The following is a 25,922-nucleotide window of genomic DNA, read 5'->3' on the forward strand; positions in this document are numbered from 1 at the left end:
TCTCTCTCTCTCTCTCTCTCTCTCTCTCTCTCTTCTCTCTCTTTCTCTCTCTCTCTTTCTCTCTCTCTCTTTCTCTCTCTCTCTTTCTCTCTCTCTCTTTCTCTCTCTCTCTCTCTCTCTCTCTCTCTCTCTCTCTCTCTCTCTCTCTCTCTCTCTCTCCCTCTCTCTCTCTCTCTCTCTCTCTCTCTCTCTCTCTCTCTCTCTCTCTCTCTCTCTCTCTCTCTCTCTCTCTCTCTCTCTCTCTCTCTCTCTCTCTCTCTCTCTCCCTCTCTCCCTCTCTCCCTCTCTCTCTCTCCTCTCTCCTTCCCTCCCTCCCTCTCCCTCCCTCCCCCCCTCCCCCCCTCTCTCTCTCTTCCTCCCTCTCTCCCTCCCTCTCTCCCTCCCTCTCTCCCTCCCTCCCTTCCTTCTTCCCTCCATCAACCCGATTTTCAAAATAGACGGAGCTTACGAAACCAGCTCTTGACCCGATGATAAACAAGCAGAGAAGGGCCAAGGCAGAAGCAGAAACGGAGATAGTAGATGTTGAGGCAGAAGCAAAGACGTAGGCAGAGAAAGAGGATGGGACTGGGGCAGATGTTAAGGTAGGGGAAGAGACCGACTCAGATGTTCAGGCAGAAGCAGAGGCAGAGGGTGAGGTTACTTGGAACCGGATGATGGGTATGGGGAGAGCGGGGCAGCGGGTACCCCGTCCTCGCCCCGTTGTTTACGCAAGGCGCCACGCGGACGTACCCAAGCTACAGTACTCATGGTTGGAGGAGGTTAGGGTAGGGGTCGGATGGAGGGGTTCTGGGAGGTGGGTAGGGGAGGTGGAAGGGTTCTAGGGGAGCAAGGGGTGTGGGGTGCAGCGTGGAGTTCTAAGAACAGGGCTAGGGAAGGGGAATCGAAGAGGTGAAGGAGGTAGGAGTGGGCAGAAATGAGAGGAGGAGGAGGTCTATGATGGGGAAAGGGGGAGGAGGAGTGGTCCAGTCAAGGGGTGACGAGTCGCTTCGCCAGATGACCGAGAAAGGAGGAGGGAAGGGGAGGAGGAGGAGGAGGTCAGCGAAACTCTTTTGGGTGATGACGACAGAATATCTGACATGTTTGGTACATCAGCTGATGGAGGAAAGCTTAAAGATGCGGATGTGCATAGGTAGGCAAGAAGAATATAGATGTACAGCGTAAGTTAGCATGTGTATGTGAGTGTAAGTATATACGCTGTGTGTAAACTAATATAAGTAGATGTGTATGTGAGTGTAAGTATATACGCTGTGTGTAAACTAATATAAGTAGATGTGTATGTGAGTGTAAGTATATACGCTGTGTGTAAATTGATATAAGTAGATGTCTATGTGGAAGTAAGTAGATCTGTGTATGTGAATGTAAGTAAATATGTGTATGTGAATACGGGTAGATAAGTAGATTGAGTGTAAGTAGATTTATGTACGTGAATTTAAATAGATAGGCCTGTGTTTAAAGGAACGTATGTATACATGTTCTGAATGTGTGTGTATAGCGTAGAGCTCGAACCCTGCCACTGATGCGTGAGTGCGAGGGAAATTCCGTCATAGTTAGGTCAGACACTCAGCTGTTTTATGTGGCCTCGTAAGTGATTCATGTCCTTCCGCGTTTAAAAAGATGGTCATTTCAAGAAAAGCACGAAAGAGATACTGAGAATTTTGTACCGTTTTCTTGCCATTCTTGCTCTGGTTTCTTCGAGGAATAAATCTCAGTTGAGGTATAAATACCCACCCTCACCCAGAACTCTTGGGGATTTTGCGATGATCTTCCCAGAACGCGTTTTATGTACACTGAAAAATATATACATTAGACGCCAACGTTAGCAATTAACTTTCCTCGTAAGTGTAATCTCACGTATTTCTAAGTCGTTGCGTTTTTTAGCGAATATATAACTGCGTGTTTTTAAAGTTTTAGACGCTTTATAGGTGAATAACTAAGGGTGGAAAAAATAAAGAATAAAGATAGAAATATGAGATAAATGACGATGATACTGCTAATTGTCATGATATTAATGATATTTATAGTAATAAGGATGATGATGACGGTAATGATAACAATAGTAATAATAATCATCATAATCATAATACTTATGGTAATTATAATGTCAGATAGATATTGGAATTTCCCGGATGTGGATGGCGAAGAGAAAGGGGGTGAGGATGGGGGAGGAGTGTGGTGGGATTAGATCATGCATTCTCATGACAAAGGTGTCTTGATCTCGGCGCATGGCAATTGCAGCGAGCAAGACCCAGGTTGGAGGAACCCGGCTGCAGAGGTCATGTTGCGGGTGCATTGCAAGGAGAGGGGGGAGGGGAGCATTGTTGTGTGTTGTTGTGGAATTTTGACAGCTGGAAATGCGATGTGTGTGTGTACGTGAGAGTCGGGGGTTGAGATAGGAAAGGAAGTGGCGGTCGGTAGTGTGTTTATTATGGCTGTAGATAGGAAGTGGTCACCGATAGACGGGTGTAGATTGGGTAGGGAGACGACTCGTGGTGTGTTATCTATTTGTTTATTTATTTGTATGTGTGTATGTATGTATGATATAAAATGTGTGTAGATGTAATGTTTGTTTGCTTGTTTTTATTTTTGTGTGTGTTAAATGTCCGGAGCAAATGCACCAAGAACATTTCTGTAATCACATAATTATGGGAAATCCTGGTTGTGTAATTTTTGGCTAACAGTCAGTTCCAAATCATTCGCATGACGCTAGTGACTTGCTGGATGTGTAGGAAGGAAAAAAACGAAAACTAGAGAAAAATATCCCAGACGTAACTAGGCAACGTCTTGAGACACTCCCCCCCTCCCCACCTCCCCTACCACGTCGATGAGTTTAAAAGATTTCTCTGGCTAAAGGAAAGGAAGGGGGGGGGGGGGTAGCAAGCAGACTAGCAGACTGCCAGAAGCTACCAGGCACCAGCTGACACCTAGCTTAGCGAACCTGTTCCGTAAGGCCTGTTAGTCTGTTAGTCGTGGTCTGTTACACTCTACAAGGAGGTCCCGACAGGCATTTGCCCGTTTCCTGTGACCCGCCGCCGCAGAAAGGGCCGTCGCATACCGAGACCCAGGCAGCGGATTTCCTCGGGTCCTCGATCGGGAAATGGCGACGTGTGTATTATAGAGAAAGAGATTTTATTCTTTGTGATTGGCGGGTCCTCCCTCTCATGGCGGTAATGCTTGATTTTTACGTCTGCATTGTGAGGCTTCGTTGCAATATTCGGGAATTGATTAAAAAAAAATAATAATAATACTTCGGCTTTTCATTTTACTATCGAAGTAACCGCAAGGATTTTATGGTTTCGTACGAAGCCATGGATTTCGCCTAGGTTTTTATTTGAAATTTTCTTCCAAGTCGTGGAGGTCTCCAAGAAATCACGTATCACATGCCGTCAATATACATGTTCGAATACCGATATATTGTTCTGGATTGGCCATTCCTCAGGCGTTTCTCACCGTACGTGTAATCATATTTCACAGGGATTTATCTCCCCGCCCATGGAAGACAGCATAAACGACAGTATTTAAACCATATTCGCGTTGAGTGGACCCGTAGCCTAGAAGGGGAATGGGAACGCGCGTGTGTTGTAGGGCTGTCGAGTGGGTGGTAGGGGGGGGGGGGAGGTAAACAACGCTGTTTCTGTGAGAGAGCGAGGTCAAGGAGAGAGGAGGAGGGGAATGATGTACAGTATATGGATTCCGTAGCTGAGAGGGGGCGGGGCTTCGACGATGGATTCCATGCCGTTTTTATTTCCTTATTTTTCTCTTGTTCCTGGGATTTTTGTTGTTGTTATTAGGAGGGCTTTTAAAAGGTGTCTATTGGGTTTGCCTTGTTCGTCTGGATTCTTTATTTTCATTTGAACTCGAAACTTCCGGGAGATGTATAGGCGTAATGGTGGTATTGACCAATGGGAACTTCTGGTATGTTGGGCATTTGTTGATGATAGATTGTTTTGATTCCTTGGAAAGAAATATGAGCGTTTGGCGAGTCTGTCTGAGATGACATTGAAGTGCGTTTATAAAATTTATGGAGTCGGTCGTTGTCGCAATATTCGTAAATGTTTACGATACCTCGAGAGTTTAGTCGCACGGTAGGAAAGCACGATTCGTAGAGCATGTCATTTTGGTCAGCTTTTGACATGCCAGTTCCGTTGCAAGCCGTGCGGTTAAAAATAACTTGGAGGAAGGGTGGGAAAGGTTGTTGGTGATATTGATTTTCGTGTGTGAAAAGAGACCCAAGATGTCAAGGTAGTGTTGCACCTTCCCATATGGAGTTTAAGGGTTTCAGTTTGGGGATTTCCTTGTAAAGCTAAAGGGATGAAGTTAAAGGGTTTTTATTTTGAAGCCGTCTGTAGCGAAGCCAGAGAAATCTCCCTAATCCTCTCCTCTCACCCCCTCCCCCCTCCCCTTGTAAAAAAAAAGGAGAGAAAATAAATGCAAATGCTAGGAACAGAACCAGGAAACTCCGGTTTGTTACTAGGGGCTGCTGTCATCTTTTAGAGTTGGGTTTATTGGCGGCCTATGGCAACCGAGAAGGGGAGTTACGTAATCTCTCTCTCGCGCGCGTTACGTCATCAAGGAGAAATGGCTATAGGCCTTACCGTTGGGGTAGGCCAGCTCGGGACACCACCGGTTGGGGAAGCTAATTTGGGTAGAGATTTAATGTCTTTTTTTCTTTTTTCTTTTTGTTAGTTCAGTTAAAGGGGGAGGTATTCGTGGTACATATTATTTGTACTGGATTCTTGTGTTATTTTGTGTTTTTTGATAATTGTTAGTAGTATTATTTGGTTTTTGTTAACATTAGGGTTATTTTGTTGTTATTATTATTATTTTCAATATGCAGTTGAATTACGAAATAAAGTGGTGTGTGTAGTATAGCATTTTTGTCATTTTTTTGTGTTTTTTATCATTAATCCAATATTTCTTGTAATATTTATTGACAAACCTTGATTTAGCACATACAGCACCCAGTTATGTGTTTCCCCCCCTTACCTCCTCTCAACCCTTTTGTCTATCCCTTTTATCCATCTATGCCGCCCTCCCTTCGGTCAATCACTGCGTCCTTTCTTCCATTCTTTCGTCCCATCTTGCGCATCTATCCCTTCCTCCCTCTCTTCCCTTTTCCCATAATTCCATCCTGTTTTTCCCTTCGTTCTCTTCCCTTCCCTTCCATTCTCTGCTCACTTGTTTCTCCTTATCCTCTCGAATTGTATTTTCCTCTTTTAGCCATCTATCCCTCTATCCGATTATCTTTTTCCCATTTATCCCTCCCTTTCTCCTTCCTTTCTCCCTTTCGACCCCCTCCCCCCTCCCTCTTCCTTCCTACTATCCTTCTATCCATCTTTACCCAGCGCTCCATCCTTTCTGTTCTAATCAACCTATCCCACCCTCCTTTCCTCATTACCCATCAGATCCCTCCCTCCTATCCCTTTTTCCTCACCCACCTATCCTACCCTCCCATCACATTTTTCCTCACCCACTTATTCCTCCCTTCTATCCCTTTTCCTCACCCACCTATCCTTCTCAGAACCTTTTTTCCTTACCTACCCATCTATTCCTGCCTACAATTTTTTTTCCTACCCCACGTATCCCTCCCTCCCATTAATTTTTTTCCTCACCCACCTATCCCTCCCGCCCCCATCTTCTATTCCTCCCTCCCATTCATTTTTTTCCTCACCCACCTATCCCTCCCTCCCCCATCTTCTATTCCTCCCTCCCATTCATTTTTTTTCCTAACCCACCTACCCCTCTCCCTCCCATCCCATTTTCCTAGCCCATCTTCTATTCCCCCCCCACACACCTTTTCCCTCGTGCTCCCATGGTTGTCGTTGTTGCATAATTAACGACCTCCCTCTTCATTTGCAGTTGTCCACGTGATGACGACAGACTAGTGCAGTCGTGGGAGGCACAGCTGATTTTCGTCCAGCAGCAGCAGCAACGGCCAGCTGACAGATTAACGGTAAGTGCCAAGTTTTCCTTCCGTCGGGGTGGGGTGGGGTGGGGGGGTGGGGGGGGTTGTATTAATATCATTCGTGTTGGGTGGGGTGGGGTGGGGTGGGGTGGGGGTGGGGGGTTTATTATTATCATTCGTGTTGTTTAGTTTATTCACATGTTTATTTTCATCGTCATCGTATATGTTATCTTAGCATCATTATCATTGTCTTCTGTAATTGTATTTGTATCGGTATGTTTGTGTAACTCTGGGAGTTTTTCTTTTCCTTTCTTATCTTTTTTTACGAAAACGAAACCCAGTGGCGATGTTGGTTAAGAAAAATAAAGAAAATATTTATGTTGAACTTGAATTGACTCCGATCGTATCAGAATCTAATAGGGGGTTGTCCTAGTCTGTCTATTTTCTCATTTTCTATTCTGTCAAGGTCTTGTATTGGCTTTGATTGGTGTCAATGGTATCTTCAGAAGTCTCTTGAAATGCATCAGAGAACCTGGCTCCGTCACTGGGAAGTCCGAGAAACGAAGTAGGAAGTTTTACCAGATCCTAAGAGGTCTCACGCAGTTTATTGCTCGCTCGCTCTATCTATTTCTATCTCTATCTCTCTCTATCCCCTCTCCCTCCCTCTCTCTGTCTCGTACAGTAGAAATAGAAAAAAATGGAAAGTATAATGACCCGCCAAAATGGCCGACTTGGAAGGAATTTGATGATGCAGATGCTTCCATTCATGTTTAAACTTGTTGGATTGGTAGGGGCGAGCATGAGTCAGCGGAATGTATCGATTTCCTGACTTGGACTTAAATTTGTAATATATTTTACAAGTATTCGGGTTATTCGGTAGTGTCAATAATAAAAAATTATGAAATAAACGAGACTGATAGTATTTTTTTCCCACGTGGTATGAGCTTACGCTAAGGGGTAGATGTGGCAACGTTGCAAAGGTCCCAGCTGAATCACTTCTTTATATATTTACTATTTCTCTGATGGTGTGGGCTTATACATAAATTTTGTAAAGAATTTAACCTTTAAATAATTTCAGTTATTGTTACATTGCTGAAAGAACACTATAGTCATGCAGTAACAGAGACCGGCGCGATCTAAGATACAAGATTCCCGCCATGTTTTCTTCTCTCGAAGAGCGATTGCGCCTCGCGATGACGTTCCAAGGAGAGGCGGGGTTTCAGCGGAATCCTGCGAGCTGATTGGCTGACAATTCTTCTCTAACGCTTCCGGACAGTTCGTGTGAATTACATAATAAAGAATATCACGTGGGGAGAATGTTACTTAGCGTCCTAAAAACTAATTGTTGAGCTTGTGACTTATACCAACCAGTCTTTTGTACTTTGCCGTTGATCCGCGAGAATTCGTACGTAAATGGACATAGATTTCGTTATACGTTAAACCGGATCACGGAGCGCAATTTATTACGAATTCGTAGGGAATTTGGGTCTGCTTGTTGCCGGGTGGTTTATATCTGACCTTGAGTCGTGTATATATGCTAAAAGATCACGTGCAATGGGGAAGGGAAATCTCGTGTTGTTTTCTTTTCTTTTCTTATTTTCTTTTTTTTCGTGTTTTAAAGGTGGTTTATTGGTTCTTCGTTTTCTTTGAGTCTTTTTTTTGTCTTGCGTTCGTTTTTTTTTTTTTTCTTTCCCCTCCGTTCGATATCTCGCGTACGTGCGGGTTGCTGAGTTGATACAATTTGTGTTGCATTTTGATATCTTTTTTATTGTCTTGTAAAATGATTGTTTTATTTGTTTATTTAGCGACATGTAGTTATTTTTGCGTAAGCAAATAGAAACTTGGGAGCCACTTGTCTCTCTTTGAATTTGGCAGGGAGAGCGTAAAAAATTCGCACTTGTTTGTATCTTGACTTAATTTTGGCAAGACTTTCTTTTGGCTTTAGGAATCCCGCGAAAACACCCATTAGTCCGCGAAGTATATTTGATGCGAAATTTGGGGAAAATATGCGTGTCAAGAGAAAGTCAATGATATTTTAAGATTACTTACTACCTTGAAGCAATAGAAATAGATAATTGCGATGGTAATAATTATGATGATTACAATAACGATGATGGTAATTATAGAAACGATGATAAGAGAAGAGTGTTAGGTAATTGCGATAGTAATAAGAATGATGATAATATCGACGATGATAATTATAGAAACGAGAAGAGAAGAGTGTTAGATAATGGTGATAATAATAAGAATGATGATCGTAACGACGATGACAATTGTAAGAGAAACAAAGACGAGAAGAGTGCTCGTAATGATGATGTCGTTGCACGGAAGCGAGGAGGGCTGGCGCGGTTAGCGAGGCGCCGCCACCACCCTTCCTGGCCGCCATTAGCCGTCCCATTGTGGGCGGGGAGCGGCGTAAAGACTGGCGCCACTCTGTCGCTTCATTCCAGGGGCCGGGAGGGGAGCGGAGAGGAGGGGAGGGGCCGTGGTGGAGGGGGAGGGAGGCACGGGTAGGAAGGGGGGGGTAGGTAAGTCAAAGGGGTGTGGAGGGGGGTTGGGCTAGAGCGGGGGGGGGAGGGGGGGCGGTCCGTAAGCGAGTCCGCAGAGGAGTTGCAGATCACGTGATTGGGGAGGGGGTAGGTGAAGGGAAGATTGGAGGGGGGAGCGGGGTAGGAAGAGGAGAGGAAGGAGTAGAAACGTGAAGAGAAGGTGGAGCCATACACGAGACTTGAAAGAGAGAAGAAAGAGAATGACGAAGGGGTGAGGGGAGGGGGGAGGGGGAGGAAGAGGGAGGAGAGCATGACCTTCACAAAGGGTGTATTACCTCGCCAGGGAGGGAGGGAGGGAGAGGGAAGGGGAGGGGGGACATGCAGTGGAAGGAGGCAGCTTACGTATAGATCTCCAACACCCTTATGCCTTCTTTTCTCCTTCTTCCCTTCCTTTTAACCAATATCCATCCAGGCTCTAATTCCCGCAGTGTTTATTGTTATTATTATTATTATTATTATTATTATTGTTAAATCATCATTATTACTATCTAGGCCTACGCGATTAGAGGCTATCGAAGGCTGGCGAAGGCGTGGGATAGGTCAGGGAGGGAACCTAATCCCCGCGTGACAACAAGACGGAGAGGAGGAGGAGGTCGTCCCGGGGTTTCGGATGGGCTCACCGGAGGAGGAGGAGGTTGGCACGGTGCGCGGGACGGGGAGGAATCCGTGTCGTGTCTGGGGAGCTATTCTGCCTTGGCTGTTTGGCTAGCGGTGTTTAATCTCTCTCTCTCTCTCTCTCTCTCTCTCTCTCTCTCTCTCTCTCTCTCTCTCTCTCTCTCTCTCTCTCTCTCTCTCTCTCTCTCTCTCTCTCTCTCTCTCTCTCTCAATCTACTTTCTCTCTCTCTCTCTCTCTCTCTCTCTCTCTCTCTCTCTGTGTGTGTGTGTGTGTGTGTGTGTGTGTGTGTGTGTGTGTGTGTGTGTGTGTGTGTGTGTGTGTGTGTGTGTGTGTGAGTGTGAGTGTGAGTGTGAGTGTGAGTGTCTGAAGAAGGGATGGTGACAAGAAAATTGGGCGTGTTGTTAACAGGGAGAGGACTTTGTATGCGCATTTGAGAGAGTAGAATGAGATGGCGAGTACATAACCTGTCGAAGGAGAAATATTTAATTGATTTTATATGATTTCAAATGTCAGAAATAGATTGGACACACGCGCGCGCGCGCGCACACACACACACACACACACACACACACACACACACACACACACACACACACACACACACACACACACACACACCTATATTTGACTGATCGATTGATTGGTTGAATGAGTGATTAATTTGCTGATTAAGAAGCGAGCCTCGTGCAAGGAGGAAATAGCGTGGCTGCGCAGCGTCAACAACACGATTTGTATCGGGTCGTAAAGGAGGAGGGAGGGGGAAGGAAGGTAGGAAGGGAGGGAGGGAGGAAGTGGGGAAGGGAAAGGAAGGAAGGAAGGAGGAAGGGAAAGGTAGGAAGGAAGGAAGGGGGAAGGTAGGGAAGGAGAGGGAAAGGAGATAAGGAGGGTGGAAGGAATGTAGGAAGATAGGGAGAGAAGGAAGGAAGTTGGGATGGAAATGAAATGGAGAACAGAGAAACGGAAGGGGGAGGGTGAAGGATATGTGGAAGGGAGTAAAGGGTGTATGGGGTGAGGGGGATGGGGGGGGGGAGGTGAGCGCTGGCCGTATTCTGAGAGCGATGAAGATGAGGGCCGGTTGGGCAAAGCGACAGGTTGGGAGGCAGAAGAAGTGAAAAGGTGTTTATGTTGGTGCGTGCGTGCATGTCTGTGTGCATGTACGTTGGCAGTTAAGTACATAGCTAGGTCTGTATGTGAAGTAGGAGCGGGTAGGGTAATAGGAGGGGGCATTGGCAGTGGCGAGGAGGGTTGCGTGGAGTGGGGGTGGGGTGGGGTGGGGGGGAGGAATTCGTCGTCCGGCTGCGCTCTGACACGAGTCTGGGGTCCCGGGAGGTCACGCAGGGGCCAGGGCGGTAGGTGCAGGGTTGGCTACACTGCAAGATAAGATGTTGACTCTCGTTAAAGGATTTAGGTCGATTTTGTTTTTTCCCTTTGGATGTGTTGGCTTTTTATTGATCTTTAAAGTTGGTTCATAATTTCTGGGATCGGTTCTTGGTGGCTTACTGGCCTCGCGTGTGAAGGCTTAGTGACGGCAGGTAGTCGCGGTGACTTGCATCTCTTTATCCTCTTCCTAGTCCATTATTTTTTCTCCGTTTTTCTCCGTTCTCCCTTCGATTCAGTCTGTTGTTTGTTTTCCTCTCCCCTTTGAGGCTTTTAGGTTCATTGTAGAATGGAAAGTAGAACCCGTGGTATATCAGCTAGATACGCTTATTGTGTAAATACCAGTTACATTAGCATATCACATGTCATCGCATCCTGTTGTATCCTATATCTGCACATCATATCATATCACTATATCGCATTGTTGTATCTTCAAGCCTCGTGCAAATGTTTAACGAGAGACTGGCTCATGACAGGGAGCTGTCAAGTCACGTCGTCATGTCAAGTCATGCACACACCATGCGCACACAGAGGCAGCATAAGGGGAGAGAGTAAGCGGTTAGTAGTAGTAGCACTGAACCCAGAGTACAGACAGCAGACCTGCTTAACCTGTTTTAGCTTGGAGGAAAAGGAAGAAAGAAAGGGGGGGGGAGGTAAGGAGGGAGGAGGAGAGAAGAAGCAGATCAACAAGAACACGAATAAGAATAAAGGAGGGGAGAGGGTAATGGGAAGGGCAAGGGGGGGAGTGTAGGGTGAGGAGGACTGGGAGGTGATTGGAGATGGAAGAAGAAATGAGGAGAGGAAGAAGAGAAAGTAGTAGGAAGTGAAGAAGAGGAGGAATGGGAAGAGGAAGAAGAGGAGAAAAGTAGGAGGAAGTGAAGAAGAGGAGGAGGAGGAGGAGGAATGGGAAGAGGAAGAAGAGGAGAAAAACAGTAGGAAGTGAAGAAGTGGAGGAGGAGGAGGAGGAATGGGAAGAAGAGAAAAGTGGTAGAAAGTGAAGAAGAGGAGGGGGAAGAGGAAGAGGAATGGGAGCAAGAAAGAGAAGAGAAGGAGGGAGGGCACTGGCAGCCACAGGTAAGCAGGGAAGGCACGGCGTAGAAGTCGGGGCGGCATTGTACTTCCGAAAGCGGCGATCGCCAAATAGGGGCAAAGGGGTGGATGGATGTAAAACGGGGCCCGCAGGTGAGGTTCGGGCGCTCGCTAGGTGGCCGCGAGGGGTAGGGGAAGGGGGGAGGGGGTGGTATGAGTGAGAGAGAGAGGGGGGTAGGGCTTGAGGGGGGAAGGGGGATAGCTATGAGAGAAGGGGGAAGGGCTTAGGGAGGGGGAAAGGTATGAGAGAGAGGGGGGGTTGGGGGGGGCGGAGGGCCGTAACAACAGCCGCGAGCGTCGGACACCTGCGCATTGCACATGTGATAGATCAAGTGTAATTTTCTTTACGGTACTTGGTCCGGCCGAGCGGATTCGAGAGGGGAGAGGGAGAGTGGAGGGGATGAGAGTGGCTGGAGGGGTGTGTGCAGGGGGTATGCATAAATTCTCCCTCTCTCTCTTTCTATCTATCTATTTATTTATCTATCTATCTATCTATCTGTCTCTATATCTGTGGCAGCAAATATGAACCTTTCTGTGTCTCTCCTAATAATGCCTTTGTTTGATAGCGCATGGACGTGTGTGGTCGTTCGTCGTTATCTGCGCGGTCTCGGTCGTCGTTTTAGCGGATGTTCGAGTTGATTTCGACGGCCAGCCTTGTTTTTCGAGGTGAGACCGCAGTGTGTGTGTGTTGACCGTATGTTTTTTTTTGTTTTGTTTTTCGTGTATGTCTTAGGTTTGTCGTTGCGCGTGTTTTTGTTTTGTGGCTTTGTTTCGGTTCGGTTTGGTTTAGTTTGTTTGTTCACTTGCGATTTTTTGGGTTGTAAGCGAGAAGATTGAAAATGCGATGGTTGACGTCACCTTACCACTGCTGTTGCGTCAGGCGGCTGTGTTCGGACGAGGTGAAGGGTGGGGTGGTTTTCTCTTACCCCCCCTTCTCCCCCGTCCTTCCTTCCCCCTCCCCCTCCCCCCATACTTCGTAGTTGACTCCGACCCGATGGCAAAAACCTCCCTCCCTCACTCACTCGGAAAGAGGCCGTATGCTGCGCTCTTCTTCTTTTCCTTCTTCCTCTAATTCTTCTCTTCCTCCCTTCCTTTTCTTTTTGTCGTCCTTCCCCTCTCTTAATTTCTCCTTCTCTGTCTTTTCCTCTCCCTCTTCCTCTACCTCCATACACATCCTTCTCTTTTCCTCCCCTTTTCTCCCTTTCTCCTTCCTCTCCTTTTCTCCTTTTCTCTATCCTCCTCGCTCCCCCATCCTCATCTTGTACACCCCCTCTTCCTCCTCCTCCCTCCCTCCCTCTTTCCCGTCCCCTCCTACGCCTCACTTCGGACGGCGACACCAAACGAAGGTCTCCTTTCACCGCCGTCGCCGTGTGTGTATGTCTGTGTCGTGTGTCTGAACGCTCTCGGCGGTGATGGCGGAGGAGGCGGAGGCGGAGGCGGTGGGGTCGTTGCTCCGCTGGTCGCCGCCGTCTCCGTCGCCGCTCCTGCTCGTCATCGCTCACCTCGCCGTCGGCATACCGCACACTCATAGAGGGGGGAGGGGGAGGGGGAGGAAGGAGTGAGTGAGGGAGGGAGGGAGAGCGTTGATGGGAGGAGGGAGGGAAGGAGGGAGGGAGATAGATAGATTGTTGGTGGGAGGAGGGTAGTGTCCCTCCCGTCAAGCTTGGAGGCCGCGGGGATTTTTGTCCTCTTCCTCTTCGTCCGCGTGATTGTACCTGTGCTCGTGTGTTTGCGTGTCTGTCTGTCTGTCTGCCTTTCTGCCAAACGAACCACACAAGTAGCTGGAATGGATCTGTGTTGGGGAGGGCTGTGATGGATGGGTGAAGGGTGAAGAGATGAATTGGGACAGGAAGAGAAAGGGAGCGAGAGAGGGATGCGTACTGACAGGTATTTGTAGTGTGGACAGAGAGGGAAGGAAGGAAAAGGGAAGGGAGAGGAGGGAGAAAAGGGGCGTGAAAAGATGAAGAACCAGACACTACACATAAATATATTACAAGACTGACAGAGAAAGAGAGAGAGAGAGAGAGTGTGTCCTTATATGCACCGTTGAAGTGAATAGCGGTTCATGGGTTGTTAGCGCGAGCATTGTGCTACAGAGTTCTCCGGGAAGGAGGCGGGACCAAGTGGCATTCGAGAAAGTGTTTGCTTTCACCAGTTTGTCCCTCACGCTGCGGGGGCGGCCGGGAAGGGCGGAGGAAGGTGGTAGAAACCTCACTCCCACCTCAGATATTTTCAGAATAATCGATCTTGAACTGAGACATCAGCTGGGATTTTCCTTTTGTTATTCTGCGAAATGAAAAGGTCTTCAACGCCTCGGGAAACGGAGTCCCTTCAGCCTCTATGTCGCGGTTGACGCGGGTGGCGGGCGGGCGGGAATTGGAGGCGGAACGGATACCTTCCTTCCACGGTTGAGAGAGCGCCGATTGGAGGAGAAACGGGGCGGTAGCACACACGCACACACACACACACACGTTCACACACACATTAGCACACGCACACGGCCACGTTCGGCGCCCCAAGGCTATGACACACACTTAAGCAGTAAGGCAGGCTTTCCTTTGTTGTCTCTCCTCGCCGGCGTGATCCCTGGCGGCTTCGGCTTCGTCGCCTGCGCCCTCGTTGGTAGTCTTTCGAGGGGCTTTGTTTGTCTTTTGCTTTGTAGATGTTAAGGGCGTTGTTTAGGTGTTTGGAGAGGGGTTGCGGGAGGACTGGGTGTGGGGGGAGGGGGGCCGGAAGGAAGTTGGAAAGGTCTGTGTTTACGTAAATATGGTGCTTTAGGTAGGGATCTCTCTCTCTCTAAATATATCAGAGAGATAGATAGATAGATAGGCAGATTATAGAAGAATAGAGTAGCCTTGAATAGAATGGAATGAAAATAAGAAAATGCTAAAGTAAAAAAGGAAAAGGCCGAGTAAAAGCGAAGAGAAATGCATTCGGGCTCCAGTTTCTACGACGCTGGAATTCCCATCGCCATCCTCCACCCTTGGCTTGTTGCATGATCAATGCTGCAATGCGACCGCGGCGGGCTGACTCATGCTGCACGGCCCCCTAGTCGATGGCGCGGGTGTGGGACCTGGATGTAAGCATTCTGACCCTCGCTCCCGCCCGGACGTGCCCTACCTACTTACTAACCCTCACGCCCTCACGCCCACACGCCGACTGCACGCCTTGCTCCCGGAAGAGTGGGTGAAATTCGATGGTCTAAATGTTTAGAATTAGTCTGAGAAATGATGCGAATGCACCGAGATATAATAGAGTGCATGGAGAGAGATTTCCGGCGGCCGCGGAGACATTCCAACATGCTCTCCCTATTTGCACCGAATCGGACACCGCCAACACTCGAAATTACAGGCTTCGCATCCGAACAAAAGCACCGGCAGACTCGAAAACGGTATAAGAACAGCGTTCAGAATGATGACTCCGCCCCCGCCCCTCCCCTTGCAGAGAAATGCGAAACGTGGTCATTTTTTTGGAGTTTACGTTCAATAAACTGCGACAGTTAGACTGAATGAACGTGTAATAATTTTCCCGCGGGACGATGCACGCGAGGCTTCACCAGAAGGACACGCTGACAGGAACTTATTTGGCAAAAGAATGAGTGCGTTGTAACCATTGGCTAATGTTTGTATTTGTTTTTTCTTTTTTCATCTCTTGTCTTTTTTCTGGTCTGCTGCTGTCTTTCTTTTTTTTTCCTCCTCTCCTGTCATCTCCTCTTTTCTCGTGTCTTTTCGCATCTCGTTTCTTTTCTTTTTTCCTTCTCTTCTCTTCCATCACCTCTACTCTTCTTTTCCCCCTTTACCCTTTACCCTGACACAAACGCAGAACAATTTTCTCTCTCTTTTACTCTCTTTTGAAGATTAAAACGACAACATTATTTTGGAAGTGTCTAGCATGCAAGGATTTATATTTGTTCATCATGCAAAGCGCAGCGGACGCACATACTTACATGGCAATAACACGTACACACACACACGCCCACACACGTTCTTACCGGCCGGGTACTTCGACCAAGGAATGACAGAGTAACCGAAGGCGCGCAGGTACGAAAAGCTGCTGCGGCGACCTTGACCGTGGCTCGGGTCGTGCTTTTTCGTCATTCGTCTCGCCCTCCCCTCCCCTCCCCTCCCCTCCCCTCCCCCCTCCCCTCTTCCACGTCCCTTCCCCCTCCCCTCTCCCCTCCTCCGCGTCCCTTCCCCCTCCCCTCTCCCCTCCTCCGCGTCCCTTCCCCCTCCCCCTCTCCCCTCTTCCATTTCCCTTCCTCCTCCCCCTCCCCCATGTCCCGACTTCTCCGACTCGTGTCCCCCCTTCCCCTTATCCCTTCTCCTCTTCTCTCTTTGCTCCGACTCGTGACTCCCCTTCCCTTTATCCCTTCTCCTCTTCTCTCTTTGCTCCGACTCGTGTCTTCTTCCCCTTATTTTGTCCCTTCCCCACTTTGGTGCTCTTCATTGACTTGCATTTATCTGTGTGTTTTCTTTATATATCTATTTGTTTATTTTATTATCTTTGTGTCGATATTTTCTCAAGTTACTCTTCTTCCGTTTGCTTCTATTTTCTGCTACCATTTTGTCTTTCCCTCTTCTGTCCCCTCCTCCTATTCCTCTTATTCCTCCTCTTCCCCCTCCGCCCTCCCCTTGTCATGTGACGAATTCCCATTTCCTCAGAAGTGCGTTGTTGTTGTTGTTGCAAATTAGAGAATGGTATGCCTTTGTTCCGGTTTGCGGTGAGTGGGGGCAGGGGTGGGCGTGGAAGGGGTAGTTGTATTTGTTGTCAAGGGTGATGTAGATGCGTACTATTGGGAGGTGTCCTTTGTAGTACATGTATAGCATATGTTTGCTTGGCTGTTAATCTGTTTGTCTCTTTGTCTGCAAGGAGATATGCATGTATGCCTTTTTAATTGCTTCATTCATTTTTTTTTTTTTTTTACCTTAATCTTCATTTTCACTCACGTGACGCATTGCGTTTTGGAGACGAGATCATGTTCAACAGAGGGAGTGGAAGGGGCGGAGGGAGAATAGGGGAGATAGAGAGAGGAGGAGGGACAAAAGGGAGAGAGGAGGGAAGAGGGAGAGGGAAGGAATGTCGTTGATCGTTTGAGGTAATGAGGCCTGTAGGTAAGGCTTATACGTGCGTGGCTTGTATTGGCTGGCCGGGTCCGTGCTGGGAGAAATATCGGCATTGGCCTGCTGGAAGCCCCTCCTGCAACAGGGGGCGGGTCACGCAAGGCCTCGGCATTACGCGTCGCCGTGTTGCCATCCGTCATAGCCTGGCAGCAGGATTTTCAGTGTGTAATTAAGCCCCTCCCTCTCTGCCCGCTCCTCCCCTCCTCTGTGTACCTGTCGTACTTTGTTTCTCTTGTAATCTTTTGCTCCGTCCCCGCGTTATTGCTATCTCTTGCTTCTTTTTTCCCTTCCCTAATACATATTATCATCCCCATTCTCTTCTCCCCTCCCTTTCCTCCCTCCTTATATTTTCCTTCTACCTTCCCTCCCTCTCTTCTCTCTTCTTTTCCTGCTTCTACCCTTCTCCTCTACCTTTCCCCTACCTCCCTTCCCCTTCCCCACACCTTCCATCCCCTTTTCCGCCACTTCCCCTCCCTTTCCCCCCCCTTACACCCCCTTCCTCTGACCCTCTCCTCCCCCCCCCCTTTCTGCTATAGTACATCCGGGTACTAAACCAAAACATTGTTACCATCCACGACATCCGGCCTGGTTGTTTCCACGCTCCTCTTGTCTGGGGAAGGCGGCTGCGTGGATGGCGGATCGCGGCAGCCGAACAAAAGACTCGGCGAATGTGTTGGATCTCTCTCTAACAGGATATCCTCACGCGGGAAATTGATGTGACGGAGTTCGGGTGATTTCTGTTGTATGGGTTGTGTGCGGGTGTGTGTGTATGTATATTTATATGTAGATAAATGAATGAACAAATAGATATATGTATTTGTTTATTTGATTGTAGAGAGAGTAAGAGTGACACATAGAGAGAGAGAAGGAAAGAAAGACATATAGAGAGAGAAGGAAAGAAAGAGAAAGAGATAGAGATAAGTCTTCTTGACAAGCGTGTTATATAAAGAGATTTCTCCTTGCGAGCGTGTTCAGCGTACAAGTGTTACATAAAGTAGCACAATCCTTCCTTCCCCTTTCCCCCTCTCCGATCCGTAACCCAGACCTCCTTATGATTTTTCATTATTATTGTTATTTTTGCATTATTATTATTTATTTATATATTTATTTTTATTTTATTTATTCATTTATTTTGATTTTATTTATTCATTTATTTTTATTTTATTTATTCATTTATTTTTATTTTATTTATTCATTTATTTTTATTTTATTTATTCATTTATTTTTATTTTATTTATTCATTTATTTTTATTTTATTTATTTATTTATTTTTATTTATTTATTCATTTATTTTTATTTTATTTATTCATTTTTTTTTATTTTATTTACTTATTTGTGTGTGTGCGTGCGTGCGTGCGTGCGTGCGTGCGTGCGTGCGTGTGTGTGCGTGCGTGCGTGCGTGAACCTATCTACGAGTGGACCCAAAATATGACGAGGGTTTTGCGTGTCGTCCCTTTTTGGACCTGATCCCGCCGTCGACACCCTGTCATTCGCCCCCGCCCTGGCGCCGCCGCTCCCCGCCCGCACGCCCGTCTCCGCAAGCCCACGGGTTGTTTGTCGTGTTGGGGGTCAAGGGCAGGGAAGGGGGGGGTGTACGAGGAATAGGGAGGGGGTGGAAAGGAAAATAGGAGAGGGGGAGAGGGAAGAGATGAAGGGAAGGAGAGGGTGGACGGAAGAGAGGTAAGGGAGGTGGGAAAGGGGGAGGGAAGGACAGTTCACAGGTGTGCGAGAGGAGGGAGGGGGTACGGTAGAGGAGGAGGAGGAGGAGGAGGGGAAGTGTTCCGTCATTGGAGTGTTATTGGGTTTATTTTGACTTATTTTTTTTTGGGGGGGGGGGGGTTGTTGGTTAGAATCTTTGTGCGTCGTATTTATTGTTGATTTCCATGATGATGTTTTATATCCTTTCAGTTTTGTGTTGTTTTATTTGTCATGATTCATGTTACTTTGTCAAATTTGATAATATTTTTTCATCTAATTTTTTATGATGCGACGATTTTGGGGGCAATTCTGTGATTTTTCTTTCTTTTATTTTTGTCCTCGTTAATGTACTCAGTGCCAATGATGTGCATATTTATCTTGTTTTTCGTTCTCCATTTAACGTAATATTGCATCTTTTATTTGATTTTTTCATAAGGTTTCATCATGTTGCTTTTCTTGCCATCCTTCTTTTATCTCGAAACATTGGTAATAAGTTTCATGACGTAGCATTTTTGGCTGCTTCTGTTTGTTCGTCTGTTAAGCAGATTTATTTTTTTATTGATCTATTTTTATTCTTTTTCATTTATTTGTTTATTTATTATTATTATTATTATTATTATTATTATTATTATTATTATTATCATCATCATTGTTGTTGTTGTTATCACTAATTTGTGTGTGTGTATGCGTATGTGTGTGTTGCTAAGACATTGGGGGAAATATCTTGTTTTTGTTTGTTTACATGATTTGCTTGTCATGTGTGCTTGGGACTTTTATCATTGTTTGGGGGCCTTCTTTTTTTTTGTCCTTGTCGGTCCTACGGGTAATGAATGACACGGGCAACAGACAGCCAAACCACCAGGCACGCAACCAATCAGCCACCTCAGCCCAACCCCAGCCAACCGGACAATTATTCCAACCCCAACGAGCCACACGAACCGAGATACGCAGCCATCTCCCCCAAACTCAGATTCAACAGGACAGGAGCCTAAAGGACGCTCATAGGGATGGGGGTGAGAGTCGATGTTATATAAGCGTTATTGCGCAGTACTCCCTCTCTGTCCCTCCCCCTCCCCCCCTTCCCCCGCACGTGGTCCTCCCATACATGCAAGCCGGCGTACCCTCGCCGCGTCTCGACCGGTTCATACCGGTTATACTGCCACTTTGGTGAGCTTGGCGCGCGTTTGGACGAAAAATGGAGGGGAGGAGAGAGGATAGGGAAGGGAAATGGAAGAAGAGGGGAGGAGGCCGAAGGCGGGGATGGAATAGGGGAGTCTTCGTGAGGGGTTTATGTCATAATTTTGGATATTTGGTTGTTTTATTTGGGTTGTTTAGGTGTCGATGTTCTCGGAATATGTTAGTATGTTTGTGCTTGGGTAGTTTGGCTTCGAAGAGGAGGGAGAAAAAAGCTCGTATATATATGTGTGTAGTTATGAGGGGTTTATCTTGTAGAGTGTTCCTACATTTGAACCTGCGTGTCCGTATGTTCCTGTGTATGTAAATCTGTTCTTGTTTGTGCTACGCGAAATTTTTGCCGACCGCGAAACCCGACCTTGGTGCGTCCTCTGGCTCAATTCACGTGACGTCTCTCTCTCTTTCTCTCTCTCCTCTGGCGTATCACCGGGCGATCGTCAGCTGATTTTACACCTTATGCAACTACTCTTTTTGTTGTCAAGATGGGCAAGCTGGTTTGGTTGCTGGGAGTTGCGTTTTGATTAGCTATCTGTCTGTATGTCTGTCTTATCTATCAGGTCATATATTTTTCTCTCTGATTTGTGTATCTGTTGTATGGAGTGCACAGATACACGCGAATATAGGAAGATGGAATGGGTAAATGATATCCCTTGAAGATGTTTAATTTTTCCCCTTCATTTTTTCTCCTTTAAAAAAAAAGTCTTTTGGTCATACTGATCGTACTGTGACTGAATTTTTCCTTCAGTTTACCATTTTTTATCTATTCGTTCGGTCCTCTTGCTTGTGTTGTTAACGGGCGTCCCGTGGCTGAAAAGGGGCGAAGCGGAGAGCAGCAGTTTGGCAGGAAGTCTAATTATAGTACAAGTTTCTCAAGACTGGAGTAGGCTTGGTCGCGTTTACACGAGACGCTCTCATTATCATCGTCGTCGCTCGGGTCTCCTCCTCCTGTTCTTCGTATTGATGATGAGGAGATGGGGAATGGACGATGGGGATCTTGTGTGTAATTTGCAGAAGATGGAGGATAAGAAATGTACCGTACGTTGGTGGCTTGAGGAGTATGATGAGAGGATGAATGTTGGGTATGTTGGCGCGGTAAATAAATAAAGGTTTAAAAATGTATAATTAACCAAGAAAATAATGTTGTTGCCTGTAATAAATCGAGAAAAAGGCGCCCTTGTGTGCGTGCGTTCATGCAATCAACATGTGCTTGCCTCGGCCTCATAACTCGCTGCCATGCTCTAAACCAACTCTGATTATGTGTAGGTAGTTGCCAAGCAAGCAAGCACGCGGTGTTGGGGGGGTTGCGGAGTACGGCGTAGTAAAGTGTGAAGTTTACACCCGCCCCGCGTGCACAGTTTGCATGGCAGGAAGCATTGTTGTTCCAGTATTGATCTGCGCGGGGACCGGTGTTTCGTAAATACTCATAGGTGTTGTGGTAATAGTAGTTGTGGTGGTTGTAGTGGGTAGTTATAGTCGTAGTGGTAGTGTTGGAAGTTGTGGTGGGGTAGTTGTAATAGTATTAGTGATTGCTGAGGGCTGTTTTATACTCCAAAATTAGTTTTCTCTTTTTTTCCTCTCTTTTTCCCTCTACTACTTATCTTTCGTTATATAGTTCTCGATTTTCTTTTCTTTTTCCTCTCCCTCTGAACTTCGCTCTTTTCCGTACACCCTTATCCCCTCTCCCCGCACGCGCCTCGCACTCTCCAAACAAGCATGAATATTGCACTGCTACGGCCATCAACATTGCACGCCAACAAGTGTACCCTCCCCCCTCCCCCCCTCCCCCCGCCTCCCACTTGGAGAAGCTTCTGAATTCTTGCTCATGTTATTGTCGTCGGTGTTGTTATAAGTTGATATTAATGGCAATAAAACGTTTCATCAACGTTTCTGGAGTTAATGAGAAGACTATGTTAAGGAAGGGAATGCATAAATCCTTCGTTGATATTATGATGTTGCTGCAATGTGCGTTGATATTGTTGTGCTAGGACCTAGTGTTGCGATGATCTGTGATATTGTTACGATGATTGTTGATGTTGTGATGATGTGTGTTGATGTTAAAAAGGTGTTCGTCGATGTTATTGTGGTGCTCTAGAAGGAGACAGAATGGGGGTCTGTAACGGAATGATCTGCCGTTAAATGTGACGGGTAAAATGCAATTCAGTTGATATATTGATGCGATGAAAATGTTTTTCTTCTTGTTTCTCTCTCTCTCTCTCTCTCTCTCTCTCTCTCTCTCTCTCTCTCTCTCTCTCTCTCTCTCTCTCTCTCTCTCTCTCTATCTATCTATCTATCTATCTATCTATCTATCTATCTATCTCTTTCTCTCTATCTATCTCTTTCTCTCTGTCTATCTCTTTCTCTCTGTCTATCTCTTTCTCTCTGTCTATATCTTTCTCTCTATCTATCTCTTTCTCTCTATCCATCTTTTTCCCTCTATACATCTCTTTCTCTCTATCCATCTCTTTCTCTCTCTCTCTCTCTTTCTCTTTCTCTCTTTCTCTCTTTCTCCCTCTCTCTCTCTCCCTCTCTCTCTCTCTCTCTCTCTCTCCCTCTCTCCCCTCTCTCTCCCTCTCTCTCTCTCTCTCTCTCTCTCTCTCTCTCTCTCTCTCTCTCTCTCTCTCTCTCTCTCTCTCTCTCTCTCTCTCTCTCTCTCTCGCTCTCTCTCTCTCGCTCTCTCTCTCTCGCTCTCTCTCTCTCCCTCTCTCTCCCTCTCTCTCTCTCTCTCTCTCTCTCTCTCTCCTCTCTCTCTCTCTCTCTCTCTCTCTCTCTCTCTCTCTCTCTCTCTCTCTCTCTCTCTCTCTCTCTCTCTCTCTCTCTCTCTCTCTCTCTCTCTCTGCAGTTTTGGTCGTTTTTTCCTTGAAGCTAATATTGCCTGCACGTGGAGTAAGAAGGGGGACCTTGGCCTTCACGGTGGGGCGAAAAGGGAGGGCTAGGTACGTGAGAGAGAGAGAGAGAGAGAGAGAGAGAGAGAGAGAGAGAGAGAGAGAGACAGAGAAAAAGAGAGAGAAAGAGAGAGAGAGAGAGAGAGAGAGAGAGAAATATCATTTTCTATTATTTGCCTTGGCATTTTCAAGGTTAGCGATGCATCATTTATGGACGACTTCATTTGAACTGTTGAGAGAATCGATATGATCTCAACTTATTGCTGTTTATTTTGGCAGTCGCCCGATGTCATTGGGTACGTTTGTTTATTTTTTCATGTTTTTATTTCCGTTCTGTAATTAGATTTTAAAGATATGACTGGGGGTGAATGTTACAGAAATAGTGATGGTAATATGGTGGTGAAACTGCGACTCCAAGAAGGGGCGGGGGGGAGGGACCGGGGAGGTAGACGTGTCCGCGCCGCTTAACTGGCTGCGTGTGTGTGAACCTCAGTGTCTACCCCCTTCCTCCTCCCTCCCCCCCCCTATCTGTTCTCCTTCCTCCCTACTCCCTCCCTAGCTCCGCTCTCTTCCCTCCGCTCTCCATCCTTCCTCCCTGCCTACCCTCCCTCCCTCCCTACCCCCACCTTCCCTGCTCCACACGCGGGTCTCGACTCACCATCCCCCCTCGGACCCCCTATCCCCATCCCGCCCACGTTCCCAGCTCGCTCCACTGCCGCGCCGCGCCGACACACCTTATGTAACAGAGTGCGCCATTTTGTTACCTTAGGAAGCCATCTTGGCAACTTGTCTCCCGCCCCCCCCTACATCGCCCCCACCCCACCCCACGCTCTCTCGTATCACTCCTCTTTACACTCCCCCCGCCCTCCTCCTTTACCCCCCCCCTCCTCCTTATTAATATGCTCTTACGCTGACACTCATGCACGAGTCGCCACGCTGCCGCCTCTTGTAATTTGGCTTTGCTTGCGTTGCTGTGCTTGGGAGGGAGTGCTTCTGCTGCTGGGTGTTGGTTGGTTGGTTGTTTGGGTGGCTGATAGATTTGTTTATTTATTTATTATGTTTGTGGGAGGGGATTTGTTTTTGTTTTGGGGGCTATTTGTTGTTTGTAATTTCCTTTTTTTGATGTCTGTTTTATTTGTCGTTTTCAAGGTCACTCACTGATTGCGGGAGGTAATTTTATTCCAATTTAGCTTGCAGTACAGGACAGGTGTTTTAATAGCCGTTCTCTTCGCCATTATATTTTTCGCCATCACTATCATCAGTTATCATCAATCATCTTTGTCTTCATCACAATCACCATCATTAGTATCATCATCATCATCATCATCATCATCATCATCATCATCATCATCATCATCATCATCATCACTTTTCTCACCGCTTGCCCTCTCCTTTTTGTTTCTCTCTTTCTTTTTCCCTTCTTTTATTAGAAGGCTAAAAATACGTGTACTATTTTAGTGTTTCGAGTTCCCTTTGATGAAGAATTGGGTCAAGATGGAAGGTTATGCCGTTGTGTTTGTTTCTGGTGCATTTCTTTTCTTGTTATTGCTGTTGTTGATGTAGTTTTTGTTGTTGTTGTTGTTGTTTTTTTTCGTTGGCGTTGCTCTACTAGTTACGGATCTCTATCGTAGAGCAAAAGGAAGGCTTGATTTTATGTCTGACATAGAGATATTTATTGCCAGACTCACTTTCCTTCGACGGAATTGCATAACCTCCTGCTTCCCTTTTGATCGAGGTGATTGAAAAGGATTCGGGGTGACTGGGTGCTTTTATTTTATTTATTTATTTATTATTATTATTATTATTATTATTATTATTATTATTATTTTTTTTTTTTTTTTTTTAATTCTGGCGTTATTCTCAGTCGGTTTATTTTAAGAGTGTGATTCTTATCTCTGCTTTTTTTGCTATTCGTGGAATTTGGTTGTGCTGGTTTCATTGATTTTGGGTCGGTATTGTTGGTTTTGACAATTGCGTTATTGTTAATGTAGGTCTCTTCCAGATTGTTGATCGAAATTATATGAATGAACATTATATATTTATATATATATGTATATATATATACATATATATATATATGTATATATATGTATATATATATATGTATATATGTATATATATTATATGTATATATATTATATGTATATATATTATATGTATATATATTATATGTATATATATTATATGTATATATATGTATATATATTATATGTATATATATATGTATATATATTATATGTATATATATTATATGTATATATATTATATGTATATATATTATATGTATATATATGTATATATATTATATGTATATATATGTATATATATTTTATGTATATATATGTATATATATGTATATATATTATATGTATATATATGTATATATATATTATATGTATATATGTGTATATATGTATATATATGTTTGTATATATATATGTATATATATGTTTGTATATATGTGTATATATATGTATGTATATGTATATATTATATATATATATATATATATATATATATATATATATATACACACACACGCACACACACGCACACACACACACACACACACACACACACACACACACACACACACACACACACACACACACACACACACACACACACACAGACACACACACACACACACACACACACACACACACACACACATATATATGTATATATATATATATATATATATATATATATATATATATATATATATATATATATATATATATATATATATATATCACATGCAAGCTCCGTTGTGTCTTAAATTGATCTTAGATATTCAATGTAATGTGCAGAGAATTGATACTTTTTTTATTTTATTTTCTTTCTTTTTCTTTTTTAATTTCTTATTTTTGACACGAGTTTAACATTTCAATAAACCATGTACAAAGTCTCGATATATTTTAGGTAAAGAGTCTCATGATATCTCGGATGCAGATTCAGGATACGTTTGCAATGGCGCAGTTAGCTGGAGCATCTCCTCCTCCTTCCCCTCCTCCTCCCCCTCGCCCGGTGGGACTGAGGTGGTGACGTGTTTACTTACATCTTCTCCTCCTCCTCCTCCTCCTCCTTTTATTCCTTCTCTTCTTCTATCCATCCTCCTCTTCCTCCTCGTCCTCGTCTTCCTCTTCCTCATTGTTATTGGTATGATTTAGTATTAGTAATCGAATGTTCTATTATCATGATTATTTGTTATCACCATCATCAGTCATTATCATTGTTGTTATTAGTAAATCCTTATTTTTTTCTTTCCTTCTTCTTTATCCTTCCCATCATCATTCTCTCCTTTCACTCGCCCTTCTGCGATGGTCAAGAAAGAATACCTAACGGGAGGGTAAGATGCATTGGTATTTCCGTTTTATTTCTGTCTTATGTATTATTTTTTCTTTCTTTTCTGTGTCTTGTTTTGAAACGTATTGGTGTGGTTTGATATATTTTGTAGCAATGATACCGGGAGTGTAATCAAAAGGAGACAGA

General features: G+C 45.4%; 1 protein-coding gene across 7 annotated transcripts in view; it reads left to right on the plus strand.

Moving 5' to 3' along the window:
• The window catches only part of LOC113807867 (serine/threonine-protein kinase VRK1), a 107,220-nt gene that overhangs the window by 27,328 nt on the left and 53,970 nt on the right, over positions 1-25,922 (plus strand). For 4 of the 7 annotated variants that reach the window (XM_070123484.1, XM_070123490.1, XM_070123485.1 and 1 more), the window contains one exon: positions 5,857-5,950. The gene's annotated coding sequence lies outside the window, so the exon portion shown is untranslated. Of the gene's footprint in view, positions 1-5,856; positions 5,951-12,099; positions 12,200-25,922 lie in introns of all 7 variants that reach the window. The other 3 variants (XM_070123487.1, XM_070123489.1, XM_070123488.1) reach the window with 1 other exon arrangement.

The sequence above is a fragment of the Penaeus vannamei genome, chromosome 7 (assembly GCF_042767895.1).
Source record: "Penaeus vannamei isolate JL-2024 chromosome 7, ASM4276789v1, whole genome shotgun sequence".
NCBI lineage: Eukaryota > Metazoa > Arthropoda > Malacostraca > Decapoda > Penaeidae > Penaeus > Penaeus vannamei.